The following is a 20,020-nucleotide window of genomic DNA, read 5'->3' as shown; positions in this document are numbered from 1 at the left end:
TATATATATATATATATATATATATATAGTGAATGTACCCATGAATAGTGATTTAATCGGAATATATGACATAAAAGGTTCCAAATAGCTTACATAACTGTCATTCCCTTTTACAACGGAACTATTCCGACATATAAAGCTATAATAAGAAGAATATGAATTGTTGGTGTGGTTGATTGAGTAGTCAGTAGGGTCCAGCGACTAGACTGCAGTACAGAATAAAGGAGACAGTACGCAAGATTATCCTTTTATAGTAGGCTATACATGAATCGTAATCCTCTTATGCAAGAGTTATAGAAGATGCTTACTTTTAGGTGCAACGAGAGACATTGATGTTCTTGGTGAGAATTTAGGTTATTCTCTTTTCATACAAGCCTTTTTCCACCGGGTGTTAGAAAATGTGTAGGCCCATAAGCAGTACTTTTAAGTGCTGAGAGGAATATCACTTCACCATATATTATTTTCTCATAGTTACGATGTGGTTATGTTAATGGAACTTGTAACGTGGTGGTCTGTGTACTGTTTATGCTTTAGAATAAACCTTGGCATAAGAAAAGAATCTATTATAATGGTCCTAATCAGTTTCGCTGAGTATCCAGGTTCCGTGTAGGCAACTCCACGCGTCCCTCTCTGTGCGTGGCTTTTCTGCGATCCGAAGAATGCTATGGAATGAGAATAGATATCGGATGGAATGATGTGGAGAAACGGGAGAATCGCGATAAAACTCCAATTGTGACCTTGTCCTCCACAAATGATATTAATTTTCCAACAAAAAATCCCAGTCCTGACCGTGTTCGAACACGGACTGACTCCGAGACATTCCTGGATGTCTGAACCACTCAGTTACAACAGAGGGTAGAGGAAGTGCTAGTTTGTTTTATGTTGCTAGTTGACAGTAGAAAAAAAAAATTTCATCGTCTTCGAAATTGGTATTTATAGCTTAATTTTTCAATTTTGTTTAACGGTGCTGCAGTATAAAGGCGTCCCTCATTTTATTTCCACAGACCGCAACGGCGCCAATGTGTTTACGTCTACTGTACAGATCTTACAGGATATATAGTCGTGGGAAATGATTAGCAGTTGCGGTTACTCAATCGAAACATCATGACACGTGACTCACTGGCAGGTTTAGTTTAACAGCAGCTGAAGTATTGATCGTATTGAGTGAAAAGGTAGTTACATTATTTGTACCTGCTTACCACGGAATTCGATTGCGTCAGACGAGTTTTATCAACAGTAATCTCACTAGACGTTTTGATTTATCTAGAGAAAATCAAAACTCGAGTGGGATTTAATTGACTATTACACGATTAGAAGAAAGTAGCCTATATAAAGATTAGAAGTAACGAAGTACTCCAATACAATAAAATATTAATTGACTTACGAAAATACAACTGTCTTCAAATGTATTATTGTACCATCTCAACATTACAAATATTACGCTAGATGCATGCTAGATGGCAGTAGTGTCTTTATACAGAAACTGTAATGATTACTATTCAATAAATCTTAATATTAAACAATCTCTGATACGTGACTATCCATAATATCATATAGCAGAAGTTCTTTTTATCCTCTCGGAGCAGAAGCTATAACATAACCTAACTAATATACACAAGTGTTAGAAAAGTTTTAATTAACGACGATTACATAAAAAATAAACATGAATAATTTTAAAAGGAATAATTATTGAATGTACAATTTTCAAATTTGAATGTGGTTGGTGGTTTAATTGATGTTATATTGGACGTGTGCGTAATAGAAGTGGAACTCGTTGATTTAGGCCTACATGGTGTATTCAACTTATTCAGAATTTCCGAATGAATAATTTTAAAAGGAATAATTATTGAATGTACAATTTTCAAATTTGAATGTGGTTGGTGGTTCAATTGATGTTATATTGGACGTGTGCGTAATAGAAGTGGAACTCGTTGATTTAGGCCTACATGGAGTATTCAACTTATTCAGGATTTCCGAATGGTGCTCTTCATTTATTTGTAAATCGGATTTCAGAAGATGCATAGGTATGATCAGTGATTTTTATTAATTCTTGTTCTTGAATGCCAATGCGAGTCATATTTGAAACTGCTGTGCATCGACTGGAGTGGTTTGTAATTTATATATATTTTTGCCGTCCAGACCAGCGAAGTTTCAAATGTTGGCAAACAAAGAAACAAATGCTAGGGACGCGATAAAATTAAACAAATGTTAGGGACGCGATAAAATTAAACAAATGTTAGGGACGCGATAAAATTGTGCGATAAGCAGCCATGATTGGTTGAAATACGTCCTTTCGTACCGTTTTATTGGTCAAAAGTAGTATGACGTAGTAAGAGTGTAATAGAATAGTTGCATTGTAAAACTCTACCAGATACATCAATTTTCTTTACTTATCCTGTATTTATAACTGCATGCATTATATTCTTCACCTGACATAATTAGGAACATTAAATTGAGACGTTTGAGATGAGCAGGGCATGTAGCACGTATGGGCGAATCCAGAAATGCATATAGAATGTTAGTTGGGAGACGGAGGGAAAAAGACCTTTGGGGAGGCCGAAACATAGATGGGAGGATAGTATTAAAATGGATTTGAGGGAGGTGGGATATGATGGTAGATATTGAATTAATCTTGCACAGGATAGGGGTCGATGGCGGGCTTACGTGAGGGCGGCAATGAACCTGCGGGTTCCTTAAAAGCCATTTCTAAATAAGTAGGCCTAATCCTGTATTTACACAAGCCATTACTTGAAGTACAAATTCACAGTATTTTAATACACTATTAACTTATTAAAAAGTGCAAAGCAATACACTACTCAATCTTGTTACTTATCATTTAACTTAAATATCTGCACCTGAATCCGTGTAGATACTTGAGTGCCGATGAAACTTTTACTTTATTTAGACTTTTTATTCCGCGATGGAAAGTTTATACCTACGCAGAGTTATAGGCAAACACATACGGTACTCTATGTTTAAAAATTATTTTGCTATAAAAATATGATCTCTAAAAATACAGGAAATGGAATGTAGAGAATTAGATGGAAAAGAGCTGTTGCAATAAAGAATGTAGAGCCATAAACTGAATCTGCAATAGTGTAGGGTGCTTCTATATATTCGTAAGCTTGCAGAACGGTACAATAAATACCCAATATAACTGTAAAAAATAGGCCTTGTAGTGCTTGATTATAATTATTTTCCATATGCTAGGAGCTTCTTATTGTTAAATATTACATTTAATCTGCCACCTAAAATAAATATATTCCTTTACGTTTCAGTGATCAAGTAACATGTGATAATGGTCATAATAGAAAATGGTTAAGTCCGTCGCCTTGACTATGTGAATTGAATATACGTTTTCCAGCCAAGCAGTCTGTGATTCAGTTCTCGATATAGTCAATAGTTCTATCTTCCGTCCATAGAACTGGATGTTGTCTCTTGCCATGTGAGTCCCATGGTGATTCAGCAGTTTTGCTAAGACTGTATGAAAAGGAGGGGGTAAAACAGACGAAGAAAGAAAAAAAAAAAAAAGGAAGTTGTTGAAATCTTTTTAGTAATAACATAATTAAAAATTAATTACATGCACATTACAAAATAGCATGCATTGCTTGTAAGCCAATATCTTGTTCATGTAGTATTATTGAAGATAAGCAACATAATTTGGAAGAGCACCTTCCTTTTACATGGGGACACTGTCTTATAGTCGGATGCAGAAACATGAAATGACGTGACTAATACTGCGATTGATATGTACAGTCCGTAACACATGAAATTCATTACTACTCATACACAGAATGGTCCTGTACATCGAATAGATACTGTTCTCTTTACAGCAGTGTACACAGATCGAACGCTATCTGAACATCTTCAAAACACCCACGACTTAGTTTGAACCTATCGTCTGCATTACGACATCTACCCTGATAATTTTCACAATGAACCAAATGTGTAGTAGTGGCATTTGAGCTTGACTTAGTTTTAAACGAACACTCCACGTACAATCTATTTCAAAGGTTAACGGCGCTGCAGCTCTTGAGCCCTGTCCTTCCCGTTTTAGGTTCTTTCAGCCTGTCAGAAGGCAGAATCAGCACGACGCCGGACCTTCACAAAGGACAACCAAGTCCTGGACTATGATAACTTTGACAACAGACAAATGTCCATGTCGAGGACCGCGTTGAAACCGATAATGTATGTATGTATTTATTTACACTGCAAGTGGGCAAGCAACCGGTGGCAGTGGTATACACAATATAAACAATGCACAATAAAATGATAAGCAATACATAATAAATTTACAATACACAATACAATAAGAATACACAATATAATTTAACGCAATAATAATAAAACATAAATAAAATACCTAATTTTACATTACAACCTACATAATTATGTATAGGCCCTACATAAGTTTCAATAGTCTTTCACTTTACTCTCATCTCACTCACTGTAGTGGCACTATGACACATTTCACTGACACTTTAGCACACATCGGGATAAAGCTTGACTGTCGCCAGCCATTCATTGGATAGCCCTAAAGTACCGGTTCTGCAAAAGCAGCGCGCCTTAAGCACTGGCGAATATCAGATCGGCTTAAAAGATATATTCAGAAATAAATTTAACATATCTTCCCCAACATTTTCTTGTTTTAGCCGTATACCAATATTCATTCATTCATTCTCATTTATAGAAGGGCAGATTCTTCGCTGCAAACCCAGCATTCTCCAATCTCTCCTCTTCCACCTTCTTGGAACTTAATGCATAGACAGGAAAGTGTTCTTTTCCGCCCTTTGCTTCATTGGGAGATACAGGAAATGAATGAATGAATGAATGAATGAATAAATGAATGAATGAATGATTAGGCAAATGCGATATCACCTTACCGGACGATGAGATCACATTGAAAAGCATATAACTAAAATCAAATTGGAATCCTAAATGTCGGCATTGATAGTTGCCTATTATAACCTTAATATATTCTGCAACCACATGTAAGTAAACGTGAGATAAACAGGGTGGAAATTGTTCAGTGATAGATAGTCCCTTTAAGGAACGAATCCTTAGGACAATATGAATAAAAAAGTCCTGTGCTATTTTCTTCCTTTACTCTTAGATTTCCCAGATAATTACTTTGTATAATAATTTTTATACCATTAACTTTTAAACTGATTTAAAAATATAAATTTTATAAAAGTCTTTACATTAGAGTTCTCAGTTCCATCAAATATTTTGCTTAATCTATCTGTCAAATTCACTATTTAAGAATATTTTAATAATTCAGTTATTAATAAATTGCCTTAATAAGTTTGGCAACGCTATTACCGAAATGTATAAATGTGTTTGATACCGCGGGGCGTAGAGCGTTTTGCACAGCGGAGTGTGCAGCAGACATTGTTATTTACTGTATATCTTTTCCGCTCACTGCTGCGGATAGGAGTGTTGGTATGCGTTGGCAAGTACTACTGAATTTACTGCGATGTTGTAATAATTTCTAGAAAGAAAATCGATTTGCCACTAGATAAAATGAAATAAAGCAAAATATCAAAGGAAAATTGTGGTCTCTTTACCTTAAAGATTTACTCTGTGACGTTACTGTCATTCAACATTGCATACCTTCCATCATTTATGGTCGCCCTTCGTACACTGCATTAATAGATATATTTATTTATTGGTTATTTATTGATGCTGTATTAACTGCGCGGTTATCTAACGTATTTTGAATTGATGATATCATGGTGGTATTTGGCGAGATGAATCCGAGGATTCATCGTAGAATTGCCTAAAATTCGCGTTATAAATAGGAAAAATGCAATTCAGGCGAATCGGAATTCGAACCCACAGCCTCAGAGCACGATCCAGCTCGCTAACTCTAAACTACGCCGAAGGTCAATAGAAATCTTCTACAGGTCGTTCATCAATTGCGCTGAAGCAAGCCCCGCATATATCTTAATTTTGTGTTAATTTAGAATCGTGTGTCCTGCTGAACGGTGTAACAAAACGACCTCAAGGAATTATATTGCAAGTCGTTTTTCATGTTGTACAATGAACTAACCTTGTGCCCCCTTCTCACATATACACAGGTACACATATGGAAAATTTAATCAAGAGGTAATAATGCGGAGACACTAATGAGGACTAATTGCATTACTGCAAGCAGCTACAATTTGTCTTTACCATCTTGGATCGCTTTTTTATATTCTTTTGACGTCCGCTTTCTATTGATTTTTAAATACGTGGTACAAACTTGAACCTAACTGGCCATAATGGGATGATTAACAGACATTAACTTCTCAGCGAGTGAGATTAAAGTCTGACACTCATCCTATTTATTCCTGTCTATCTTTTATATACCTGTCAGCTTGTAGGCTTTTGTGGATTTTCACATGGAAATTCTTGTGTGTGATATGTAAATATCCACTAGAGTCATTGCCTTTGCTTTGGCTTAATCAGATGACTGGTTTCGCAAAAACAACAGGCTTCCGTCCTATGTAAACTATGATATAATGAGATCTCAAATTACTTGTTCTTTTTCACAGTTTCAGTTTCATATCTAATGTATCTGTGTTCAATTCTTTGCAGGGCAGTTGAAATGTTTCCTTCCAACAAAGACCAAGTATGTCTCTCATGTCTTGCTTCGTTATTTGTTGTCTTGCGCCATAGTTGTACTTCGAGGCTGCACTCGGGCTTAGGTTCGTATCCTACTTGGGCTGATTGGCTGTTTGCGTTTCTACCGAGGTTTTCTCCAACTAGGACGAATGTCAAGTACCGTAATTATATGACGAATTCTCGAACCAATTTCACGGAAATAGCATTTCACGATTACTGATTCAAATTGATACTAGATAACCACGCAGTTGATACAGCTTTGTTTTTGATTGGCTTATTTTACGACGCTTTATCAACTTGCACTTCACCATCCCTTCACCGCATTTGTACGTTTCGTAAAATTAACTTGGTACATTTGATATTGAGGAGGAAGCAACTGCCAAGTAGTATTAGGAAAACAAGCGTTCATACTAAAGCCTCGGTTTTTCTGAACCAACGCATGCGAGATGCGAGGTGCGAGGTCCGAGTCGCACAAATCCGGAGTGAGTGGTAGTGAGTGGTTTCTATAGTTGCGAGGTGCACAGACCTCGCATCTCGCAGTTATAGAAACCACTCACTATCTCTCGTGTAGTCCGGATTTGTGCTAGGCGGGCCTCGCACCTCGCATCTCGCATGCGTCGGTTTAGAAAAACCGAGGCTTAAGACAGGCACGATGCGCTACCGAGATAATAGAAAGGCCTACTGTTTTACCTATGAACAATAAGGATTTAGCTGATATGTAATAATAATAATAATGATAATAATAATAATAATAATAATAATAATAATAATGATGATAATAATAATAATAATAATAATAATAAATTGTTACCTCTATAAAAGATAGTCTGCTACCCACAAATCTGAAACAAGTATCAGAGAATAAGTTCTTGGATTCACAGAATATGAACCTGTACAACCTCTGTCTTCTACATCATTGTAGACATTCTTTAAACCATATTTGCTGCCTAAGTTTATTTTGCTTTACAAATACGAAAAACTTAATACTCCCGTATCACAGCACAGAATGTGTTTTACATATTACTTCACATTACATCTTTATATGAACTGATTAATGTTATCTTAACTAGAATTATCTCTGCAGATCCTTGGGATCATTTGTTCCAAGTATCATGAAATCTTTTAAGTTTTTCTATACGCATTCATTATTATGTTGCAATTTTGATTTCTGTCAAGATTTATAAATCTCTGCCAAGCATTACATCACTTAAACAGTTGAAGCTTTGTTTAACGGGATCATTCAGAACAATAGACGCTATCCAAACGAAAGACTCTGCGTGTAATAACAGTTTTTCGAGTATAATTCTGTCGATATACTTGATACTGCGTATACTAAAGCACACAATTTTAAAATAATTCCAGTGAAAGTCTCTCAGAATAAAACGTATTTAGATATATTTGAAATTTATGAAATAACTTTATTCTCGTGACGGTTATGTACGCATCACGATTTCGTGGTGTATTTCGGTCAGTGATCACGAACAAATTTTAGTTATCTCTAGAGCATCGGAAACTTCATCACATTCTGCATTAGTAGAACTAGAGATTGCTTTTCACGCCGGTGATCAGAGTTCAAATTCCGACGAGCCCATGCGCAATTTGTGGAGGCCAAATTTGGACCAGTTTTATTGCTGTGCCATTTTCCCTGCTGTAATTTCGCTATCTGCGTATTACCAATACACAAAAATAAATTTTTGGAAGATAGTACTGAAGGGTCTATCACCATGTTGTGCCCTCGGAACTGATGGCACGCGCAGCCAATTACTCACCCATACACCCATTTTCCCGTACTCCTTCCCTGCCACTTGTACACCCCGCGTACCGACAAGTGTTGCGAAATGTTCTTGCGTGCTTGGTCGTAAGCGTTACACTGATATTTTGAACATCTGGCTAGCCATCTGCAACTAGTTCATACGCTAGTCTGTACCATATTGTAATTTAAGTTAAATATTATAAAAAAAGAATAAATTGAAGATTTTTGATGGCGAAAATAAATTCGTAAAGTTGAGGAAAATTCAGAGCATTTGGGAGAAGTCCATTGTCGCGTCTACGATTTATGGGGTTCGAACTCTAGGCCGCGGAGTAGTAAGCCCGATCTCTGGCATTGAACTATCGGAGGGGCATTCCGACCATTAATTGGACGTAAAAGTGGTATTTATAAGATAGAAATTACAGTAGTTCAGTTTCTGAATATGTTGGTACGCGGTTTACTCTCATTTAAGGGGTTAGTTACAGCTTACAGCAGTAAAATGTTTGGAAATATTCAACATTTTTTTCCACCATTACTGTATCTTGTACAATAATGAAAATTGGTATGTGTAAAACACTGTCCTTCTGCTATATGAAAAAAAAATATTTTGACGATTAAAAAAATTATATATATATATATTTTTTTTTTCAAAATTCAAAATGGTAACAGTTCACTGTGCAGTGATGAAGCGTTTCCCTCATAACTCATAAACTTGTTAACCCTTTCTAACCCAAATTAAATTTACAAGCAATCCATGTTGAAACAAATAGCTGTATTAGGACCAAGTTACGGGAGTGGCAACATTTGAAACAAAACTGTATTGATGAAAATGTATTGAAATAGAAGTTATCCAGCAAAATTTACCTTCATATGTAACACACAAGTATATAAATGATATAAAGTTAATTATTGCCATATGGTATCTATAGGTAAGGAAGGTTTAACTTGTTCATGTTCTCTCTCTCTCTCTCTCATTTTATTGCTAAAACTCATGTTTACAATATCATGCTCTTTCAACTACATTCTTTCATAAATAATATATATTTTTATTTTGTGTTAGAAGAAAATACTGATATTTGAACCTTTTTAAAAATGAATTAATTTTTTTTATCAGAAAATCTATCAGAGGTAGAGAAGTGATCTTGCATCATATTGTAGATATGACATACATAAATGCTCACAAAAAATTTAATCACAGAATGTTGGATAGTTTTTTGAAATGTGGGAAACGTTTCATCACTGCACAGTGAAATGAATTTTGAAAAAAAAAAAAAAAAAAAAAAAAGTCAATAATTTTTTTAAATCGTAAAAATATTTTTTTTTTCATATATCTGAAGGACAGTGTTTTACGCATACTAATTTGCATTATTGTACAATATAACAGTAATGGAGAAAAAAATGTTGAATATTTCCAAAATTTTACTTGCTGTAAGCTGTACCTAACCCTTAAAAGTGTTAGGAGAACCTGACATTATGAAATTTCAGTAGGTAGTGTCATAATTTTAAAAGATTGTGGTGAGTAGTACCTTCCATTCTAACGTTCTAGATCTAGAATATGCATTTTGAGATAAGTATGTTGCAAATAGAAAGAGACTGATTTGGAGCGGGAATCCTTGCACAAGAATTCTTCTCTAATCTTCAGTGACATAAGTATATGTCTGCGATTTAAAAGACTACGATTATTCATCCAGAAGGATTATTCATCTCCGTCAACAGACCATTTGCTTGATGGTCTGAGAGGGATAAGTCAGGTGCAGTCTTAAACATAATTAATTGCCACCTTTGCAAGTATAAAGCACGTACCTGCCACCAAAATGCAATTTTTAAACATATCTATGTAGTAATGGAGGTCTATTGTCATCCTGACCGCATGCCATGACAGCCCGACGTGTGCGTTTGTTATTAGATTAAAATGCAAGAAGAGAGAGAGCGACCCTACAACCAAGACCACATAGGTCATCAACACGTAGGCCTAACATTGGCAAACTACAAACATCAACACCTTAGGCGGGATTTGAATTCCACGACCGTGGCTTTCATGCGGCGTTAAAGCTGTGCCTTAACGTTGCGTGTATAATCTAATGCATTTAAGTTATATATTTTTTTCTCTTTGTCATAGAGAGAAAATATTCTGTTGCTTCAAAAATTATAATGCGAGTTTTTCACGGAAGTGCGCATTATTTGCGCCAAAATAGTTGTTTACGTCAGAAGTGTTAAAAAAATGGCATTTCATTGTGTGAATAGACATGTTTGCGAAACGAGGTCGCAGGCATAGTGTAGCAAACTTGCCTGCAAAATAATAGTAATATACGTTACAAGAGCGGTATGTTGAAGTTTTCATGTTCGAGGAAAAGTTTGAAAAAGCGAAACGTAGTTAAGCTTTTTTAATTTCCGAGAATTGAAAGAAAACATACCGCTCGTGTATCGTACATTATTTTGTGCGAAGATCGTTTATTACATACCTGAAAGAGGAATTTCTAATTAGTTGCAATGAAATCTCCTCTTGGTTTCTGTTCAATAACGGCAAATTTGCAAAACAAAAATATCTCTCTTCAACATTGTTGCTTTAAAATGTTTTCTGTGTTTACTATACTCCAGCAGGCCGTGATATACGTCTGTCTTTTTTTCTCCCCCAGCCTATGATGAGTCTGAAATCTTGTTGATTTTTTCACGGCTTCCTTAATGTTACTTGCATCACGAATGCAGTAACTTTAGTGGAGTTGTAGAGGTTACTTAATTTTTGCAAATATTTAAAAACAATAATTAACAGTGCAATTTAGGTGAAATTGCAGTGGTAAGTTTCCAATTTATAATTATTACTATATTGAACGTCTCTAAAAATAATATGTTAAAAGCCTAAAGCAGTAAAATCAATATGTCACTTAAGCGGTAAGAAGAGGGAAATTGTTATGTGTGTTAGGTTGGGAATACTGACGTGTTTGGCTTATACAGCCGTCTGTCCATGCTGGTATAGAGACTGCTGTATTCCACCTCATTGTAATAGTGAAACTTTATCTCATTAAAAACAGGCGGTGATAGCTCAGTGGTAGAGCATTCGACCCGAGATCGAAAGCTCCCCGGTTCATACCTCAGTGTCCCTTAATTTATCTAATATTTCTAATAACTTCCATGCACAAATCTTACATTTACTCTGGTCGTCTGTCGCTGGACGTCCTTAGTAACATACTAACTGCTGGATCCAAAGTTCGCAGTACAAACCGGGCTGAGGACAATTGGTTTTTAAGAGCCATAAAAATCTTTAGCATGACATTCACCAAGACGGAAGTATAGAACTATGGACCCTGTGTCTTAGATTTATGGCACGCAAAAGAACACTGTCCCTGACAGCGAACTGAAGCAAAATTTGTCGCCCATTTCTTGCACAACGCTGAATAACCTCTGCAGTTAAAATCATCATTAAATAAAATATTACTACCAGTATTCTGCCCTCTCTCTCCCTCTTCGGAGGAAAAAGAGGTACGTTGGCCAGGCCCAGCTTCAAGCCCGAAGTGACAAGTTCAACATTAACAGTCATAATGTTTAATGGCTCTCTGAAGTAACGGCGCTTGCGATGAAACTTTTATTATTGCCTGTAATGATGAACTGACCATCAGTGATAGATGTTGCTTTTATACTCCATACAAACTGTTCCTAGCCAGTAGACGCAAATTACGGAGAGCTGAGGGGAACGGGTTATCCCCTCTACAGCAATCTTGACAACCATATGTTAAGAGACCAGAGTTCCAAGCGCCTCGGGGTAATTATATTTTTGTTACAATCTTGCATCCTGTCTGCACGACCCAGAAACTTGTGTGGTCACACCATTGTCAATTAATATGATGTGACCACGATTTTCGCAATAATATGTTATTGTTGGAATTGTTTGTCTGATATTATGGCACGGCTTGTTTGTTACTGATGTTGAGTGACGGAAGATTAGGGACAAAACATCCACTTAATTTTTTCATGAAATTACATAGTTTTAGTTCGGTGTAGCTCAGGCAGTAGCTCTTTTGCGTGCTGGAAGACGAATGTCAGGTAATCCCATAGAAAATCCTTGAGCTCACTTCAAATATCTTGATATCACCAATCCCATCGACCCCATTTAACCTACCACTTCTAGTGTCGTTAAATAACCGATTAAAAACATAATTTGTAGGAACAGATATTAAAACACCTCCCCAACTTTACATAATGGTGAATATATATCAAGAGTTAAGAGCCATAGTGGGCCAAGCGCCATTTACTAAAACCGTACAAAACAAGCGTTAAAATGAAGTTGTTACCATAATTCAATGGAAACATATAGCAAGTAATATAAAGTATACACATTAAAACTAAATGATATATCAATCTTCATTAAACATGGTATTCACTAAACTTTAATCCTTGCTTTCTCCGTTTTTAATAAATGGCACTTGGCCCACTATGGCTCTGAACCCTTCATATAGTGACCTGTCTTAGTTGCCTCATGAGTGATACCTTATTGGTGTCCTTGAGGTTCTGACTTGTCTTCGGACAGTTGACGAAACAAGAACATATATAGTGAGTGGTGCCAAGCATGTGATTGTTTTTAATTATGGGAGGGAACAATAGTGGCTTCTCCAAAGATTGCCAGACTGTATCCTCAAACGATAAGAGGTGGACAAAAGCGAACATTTTTCTTGTTAAAACCGTGTAAATGTCTAAATCTACTTCATTAACTGATAACGTAAACATTATCGGAGAATGAAGTTTTTTTTCGAGAGATTCTTTTCATTCCACACACTCTTAATTTCATCCTATTCTTCTATTCATTATATGCAATGAAACGTGATTTCAGGGTAAGTATAAGTGCTTCGGTGATGCCGAATAGGGATGACTATCCAAACTACTGTTTTCCTACGAAGTGATTACGACTGTGTACAGGTATCAAGTGGAGACGCTCAGTGAAGATTACCCGCATGCATCCGAGACGATTCCCGGTGCTAGACGATGGACGTCTTGCGGTGAGACTCTAGCATCTGAAGAATGGTCATTGTATTAGTAAGAGGTCGTCTAAATGGCGTCCCGGTAGTATTTGGGGGATGGCCTTGGTGACTGGTGACCGTTAGGGACCTGCCTGAACCATCTCTACAGTACATGCGGAGGTAAAAAGCCAGGCATTAAGGTTTCTTCTTTATCTTACTCCCATCTCATTGGAATGTGAGCATAAAGGACCTACGTGCAAAAGAACTTTGGTGCATGTAACACTTGAGCCCTTTCTAATTTCAAAATAAGATTTTATTGGTATGTTAAGTGGTTAATTCTGTGTATTTTCATCTTGTCAGTTGCGTAAATTGTTGAAGCATGTTTTATGAAACAAATACCATTATAATGTTGTGGGTATGTAGTTGCCCCGTGATAAGGGGCGCGTTTCAAATTTGATTTTATTAATTTTGTCTGATATGTTATGTATTTCAGCAATAAACGATGTTCAGAGAGTAAGATTAACACTCCCCGATGTGGTAGGACGAATCTCAAATGAACTACAGAGATATGGACTGAAGTTGCACTTGCCCCAGAAACGCACTTCCACCAACTCACCTTACTCAAAAAAATATATACAAGCAAACAAATTCAGCGGCTATTATACGTTATAGGCCATGAAACCTATCTGCGCGTAAGGGAAGGAAACAGTGAACTGAGAAGCTTCCCTCTCTCCATACGCTTCGACTTGCAAGACAGCTAGCTCGCTTCCCCTCACCATAAGGTTCTTACTATAAGCTACGGTGCACGAATGCATTTTGTTTCACGAGATAGCGAATGACCTATACTACTGCTGTTCTGCTACTACTATAGCATGGGTGTCCAAACGCCTATAGGACTAGGAGATATTGCACGTCAACCATGCTCTGCTAAGGTCAATAACTTTCCATATAAAATAGGAAAAACGACGTTAAAGAACATGCGCTGCTGGTTGCTTATGCCAGGGGTTACCTCGTGTGTGTTACAATTGAACATCTATGTACTATAGCATAACCATAATGGCTGTTGCTGAAGCTGTTGCGACTACAGTTACTACAAATACATTAATTATATTTTCTTGGCTATCTTGTATGTTTCCCACACCGAGCCCGGGAGCTGGATGATCCACGAATTCGTGAAGAGAGAGGCACGCAGGGCGGCATTTAAATAATTACGAGCGGAATATGAAATCAATGTTGCGTCAGTATGGAATATCGTGAGTGTAGAAAACGACCTGTGCTTTTTACATATTTCCACCATTCCTGTCATATACTCTTGCATTTTAGAGACTTCAAAGCCACTCACGATGTACTAACGATTGACCCGCAGCTTTGACGAGGAATGTCTAGTCTGCAGTCCAAAAGTAGGGGCGATATACGTAGGACTGTTGCGCGATTTTGTTTGTGTGTGTGGACCGGATGTCTTCATTTGCAGTATTTGTGGCCCGAGAACTGATTTTATTAACAAGTTGTTCGTCATTACGTAGAATGGACTGTCTGGTTACACAGCAACTCTGTAATACGATATTGCATAATGCATGCATGCTTGCATCGTTGTATGCACACACAGACACAAAGATGCTTGCTTTTTTGTGTATTTGCATATAACCCGCCACGGTGGTGTAGTGGCTAGAGCGTTGGACTTGAAATCCTATGGACCTGGATTGTGTTGGGCAAGCCTGTGGGTTCCCCTGTGGCCTCCCATCAAATCTCCATTATCATATTATCTCATCGCGGGAGTAACGTAGACCAGCGCATCTTACACTAATGGCTTCATATGGGTAAATGACGAACAGTCAAGTACTCATTGGTAAAAAAATTGCATTTATATAGTAGATACTTATTCTCACCGATAAAGACATTTCAGATTTCTCTAGTCTTAAAGTGTGGCAGGCGAAATTTGTTAGGAGACCGAAATAAACATTAATATAATAATTGTGAATTAATTGTGATGGTGATATTCCACAATATTATTTTGTAATTGGCAACTTTTCTTTGAAAATTTCAAAGGCATGTTGGGTCCGATAAGTATAATTAATACAATTTTAAATATATATATATATATATATATATATATATATAAATGGGTTTATTACCTTCAAAGTTACTTATCAAGAACAATCATTCAAGTCATTAAATTATGACATAAGGTAATACATAGTGAAAGACGAACGTTTTCGCCATAAGTATGGCATCTTCAGGTCTCATAGCGACGGAAACACAAGATGAATACATATCTCGGGTATGTATACGGTCATTGGAGTATATGTCTGGACAAACAAAGTTAAAATGGTAACCAATACAAACATATATGATTATGAACGCATGCGTGACAACAAAATCTAAAATAACCTAGTACACAGCAGTAAAAATGACGAACAATGTGCTGATGGTTAAAATGTTCAATAAGATAAAATAATTTGGCAGTCTTTAAATGCGTGTGGAGATGGATTACAATGTAGTGGAACATGCTGTGATATGCAACTCGCTCGTGTTGCTGTGTATGAATTCAAAGTCCTGTAATCATAATCATAATAAACTTTTCTTTGGCTTCTTCATTTTGTTCTTTCATTCGCTTTCTAATTGTTTTGGAACAGATAGTTGGATTCAGCTATTTGTAATGACTAAGGTTCAGATAAAGTAGCTATATCAGGATAGGCATCCTTGGTCCGTACATTTTGTTTACAAACATTAACTAGTCGCGTGTCCCCCAGCCGACGTATGTTCACTTCTTATCGGCTGTACAGTCCATTCATTGATGTTTTACCTAGGGGTGGGGAGAGCTCTTCCCAGCAAGTAGAGTTTTAGCTAGTGGAAGTGGGTAGTGTTCACTTAGTCTGAAGGAATTCAAGGCCCTATCCTATACAGCTATACAACCTATCCTGATACAGCTATTTTATCCGAACCTTAGTAATGACCCAAATGATTGAGATTGCGTCTCATTTTCCTCTTTTTCTTCCTCCTCTGCCACATCTGATGAGATACGATAGAACTTTTGAAATTGTATGTATTATCCAAGGCGCACAGCTTAGACGTCCCGTGGAAGCGACGATTTTCAGTTCGAATCCTACGTAGGGCATGGATGCCACTGAGCGCTAATTCGCCAATCTACCATCCAGGCTGTTCGGATTCCATCCCAGGTCAGATCATGATGGAATTATGTGTGGTGGACAAAGAACATGTTGCAGAAAGTTTATCTGGAGGTACTTCCTTTCTTATAATACCACCAACACACTCCACCTACTCATTGCATCTATCACCTGCAGTAGTTTTAAAAATATACTGAGGTGAAATCTTGAGGGTAGGATGTCTATAGGATTTCGATGTTGGTGTAGGAAGGGCTTAGGGTTTGAGACTGCGGGTTAGAAGCTATTCGTGTAGGTATGGGATCTGGCTTTGTCAGGACTGAGAGGATGATCCACCTGTCCGTATCGGATTCTGGAATGTCATCTGGGCTTGAACAGCCATCGTATATATAGGATGAACAATGGGTCTATACGTTCACAAATAAGTCAAGTCAAAAGGTTTGGATGTTTTCCATTGTTAGCATCATGTTCTTTGTTGTTTCAAGTGATGTCTAGCGTCATGCTGATGTCACGTCACGAGTCTCTCCTTGTGTCATATTATATCATGTTCATGGGTAGAGGATTAAGTCCTGACAAAAGTAAGAAAATCCTTCATATATATGGTAAAGGTTGTAATATTGTGATAGTTCATTTTGAGAATTTATTACAATTTTGTTGAACGAGAGGAAGATCGGTTTTTTGCTACAACGTATTAAGGGAATGTTCGTGGACAAGTTTCTGCACAAAACCGGTCCTTCTCTCGCTCAGTAAAATTGTAATAAATTCTCAAAAAGAACTATTACAATATTACTCGTATCACAATATTACTAACCTTTACCCTACGTACATAAATTAAAAAAAAAAATTTTCTCCTATCAAGATTTAGGAATTGTATTCCTGCTCCGATCTCAGAAGTCACTCCATTTTTATGTAATCTACCAACATTCCGTTTATTTAAATGAAAAAAAAAAGATAGTTTCATTATAATATATGAGCATGCGAACAATTTCATTCCAAATCTCCTGTCATTAACAAGGCGGCATTATGTCTCCCGTCCCCCCAATCGACTGAGCTAAGATAAGAACCTCTGCGTTATTTTCGCAAGAAAAGAAGTGACCCTTTAGGCAGTTTTGACTAAAAATCGCCAAGTCGAAGTAGAACGTCAGCACAGCGACCGCGTTGCATGCAGTATGCAGGAAGTTGATAGCAGATGATGCGGTCCTCCCCCTGTTGATATCCTACTTGCACCTTGTCCTATAGCAGTGACCCACTTCAACAATCATTCGGAATGTATACTGCTAGTGTTTTGAGTCGGGATTGATTAACATGTTAATTTGTACACATGCAAGTATGTGTGTATGTTTCAGTAGCTACTCATCTAACGGTGGTTTAGTTTCAGTCGCTTCTTCAAGATACCAGCCAGTGAGTGCCCTACTGAACCTACTAAACCAGCTCTCATTAGTAGTTTTGTTTCTTTTTATTTACAGACAAAAAGTATATTTTTGTGTATAGAGCTCTTTTTTATTATTTTTCTTTCGATGTCATGCTCTCAGTATGTGGTAATCCAAGTGGGGTGGCGGTGTTGGTGGTTGCGTCGCAAGAAGTGTGATTAGCATACAAATAGGATCAAGTCGACCATTTGAACGGCCTCCCTCCTCCAGTTTAACAAGGAATGTATTTATAAACTTCATCCTTTTCCTCGATTGCGTGCTCCAGATCCATAATCAGATTTAGAAATACAAGTAGCAGCGTTGCCTTGTGATTAATTGCTCAGTATTTGGCGAACCCACAGCCACTGCGAGACAGTTTGTTAATGACTGGAATTTTATTAATCATAGACGTTTGTAAGAAGTTCTGGTGACGAAATGTACGATCGAGTTGAACACTAGTCTTTAAGTAAAACGCTTGTTTTTTTTTCTTTTCTTCAATGCGTACTATTTAATATTTTTTTCTTATTTATCTCACCATTTTATGTACATTTTCTTCCTCTCTTTGTTTCTATTTGCTTCCGGTGTCCTATTCTTTTTGTTTCTTTACATGTTTATTTTTTTCTTCGATATCTCTTTCTTGCTTACTTTTTTCGTTTACCTTTACTTTCTTTGAATTTTTCTCATTTCTATTTTCTGTTTCTTTAATTTCGTTCCCTTTATTCTCTTTGTACGCATTTTTTTGTTGTTTTTCTCTCTTCATTCTTTCAGCACTTTTCTTAAGTTTGTCTTCTATTTCGATTTTTATTTTAAATTTACGAATTTCTTGTGTATTTCAGAATTTATTTTAATTTCCTGTATTTACTTGCTGCTTTAATTTCTTGTTTTTCTTATATATTTTCTTTCTACTCTTTCTTGGACAATTTATCCATATTTTTCATTGGATATTTTTCTCTGCTTTTCCTTCTATGTTTTATGTGTTTTTCTTAGGATCCTTAATTTCTGTTTTCCCTTGGATCTTTCATTTCTGTTTTCCCTTGAATCTTTCATTCCTATTTTCCCTTGGGATCTTCCATTTCTTCGCCCTCGGTAGCGCAGTTTGTATTGCGCTGACCTTCTGTGCTCGAGGTTGCGGGTTCGATCTCGGCCGAGGTCGATGACATTTAGGCTAAATGTGTTTAAATGTGACAGGCTCATGTCAGTAGAATTACTGGCATGTAAAAGAACTCCTGCGGGACAAAAATTCCGGCACACCGGCGACGCTGATATAACCACTGCAGTTGCAAGCGTCGTTAAATAAACCATATTTAAATCTTCCATTTCTGTTTTTCCTGGAATCTTCCATTTTGTTTTCCCTAGAGTATTTAATTTTTTCTATTTTCCTTTTGATCTTTCATTTCTGTTTTCTCTTGTCTTTTTGTATTCCTTTGATTCTTTCTTGCCCAATTTCCTTCGATATTATATTTGTTATTTCTTTTCTCTGTTTCCCTTTTATTTTTGTTTCATGTTTACATGCTCTCTTTTCGCTCTGTCTGCCCCGTCTTCCTCTACTTCCTTCAAACGTAAATAAAGTTGCTGTATTTCGTTCCTTTGCGGTTGCTGCACTTCTAAGCATAACATGACATAATAATGAATCAGAGTGGTAAGAAGTACTGTAGGTATTACCTAGCAGCTTATCGCTACAAGATTTTCTTCTCCGAATTGAAATATGACGTCAAATTCTTCGTGATGCGATTCTGTCATGAATCTTTCTCTTACACGAAAACCTCAGACTTGCTTTCGCTGAACAGAGTTGCTCTTCTTTAAACTTTGCAACATCATGTAAACAACTTAAGTAGAACAGTTTACAATTCGTATTATAATACCCTATACTCTATACTAAAGGAATTCTCAATATACATACTGTAGATCTACGTCTACCTTTCGTAGAGTAGTAATATACAGTACAGCTCTGAAATGTCTTTTTCATTGTATAGACATAGGCTACTAGAGAATTGGAACTTAAAAGTAGTATATTCCAGATTGATAGTGATATGTATGCTATTCAGCGTTTTGAACTTGGTGAAAGTGAAAACTAAAGCTCTCCTCATTATTAAAGCTACTGTATGTCTACAACAATAATTATTACTGATACTGCCATTGTTACTATACCGCGTTTCGTAATGTCTGACAGGCGATGTAAACATT

General features: G+C 36.7%; 1 protein-coding gene across 8 annotated transcripts in view; it reads left to right on the top strand.

The window, feature by feature from the left end:
• Window positions 1–20,020, top strand: part of osp (myosin phosphatase Rho interacting protein outspread) — a 720,049-nt gene that overhangs the window by 310,342 nt on the left and 389,687 nt on the right. The gene's annotated exons all lie outside the window — the stretch shown is intronic.

The sequence above is a fragment of the Periplaneta americana genome, chromosome 17 (genome assembly GCF_040183065.1).
Source record: "Periplaneta americana isolate PAMFEO1 chromosome 17, P.americana_PAMFEO1_priV1, whole genome shotgun sequence".
Taxonomy (NCBI): domain Eukaryota; kingdom Metazoa; phylum Arthropoda; class Insecta; order Blattodea; family Blattidae; genus Periplaneta; species Periplaneta americana.
The sequence above is the reverse complement of the archived record's forward strand: the minus strand, read 5'-3'. Positions and strand labels throughout refer to the sequence as shown.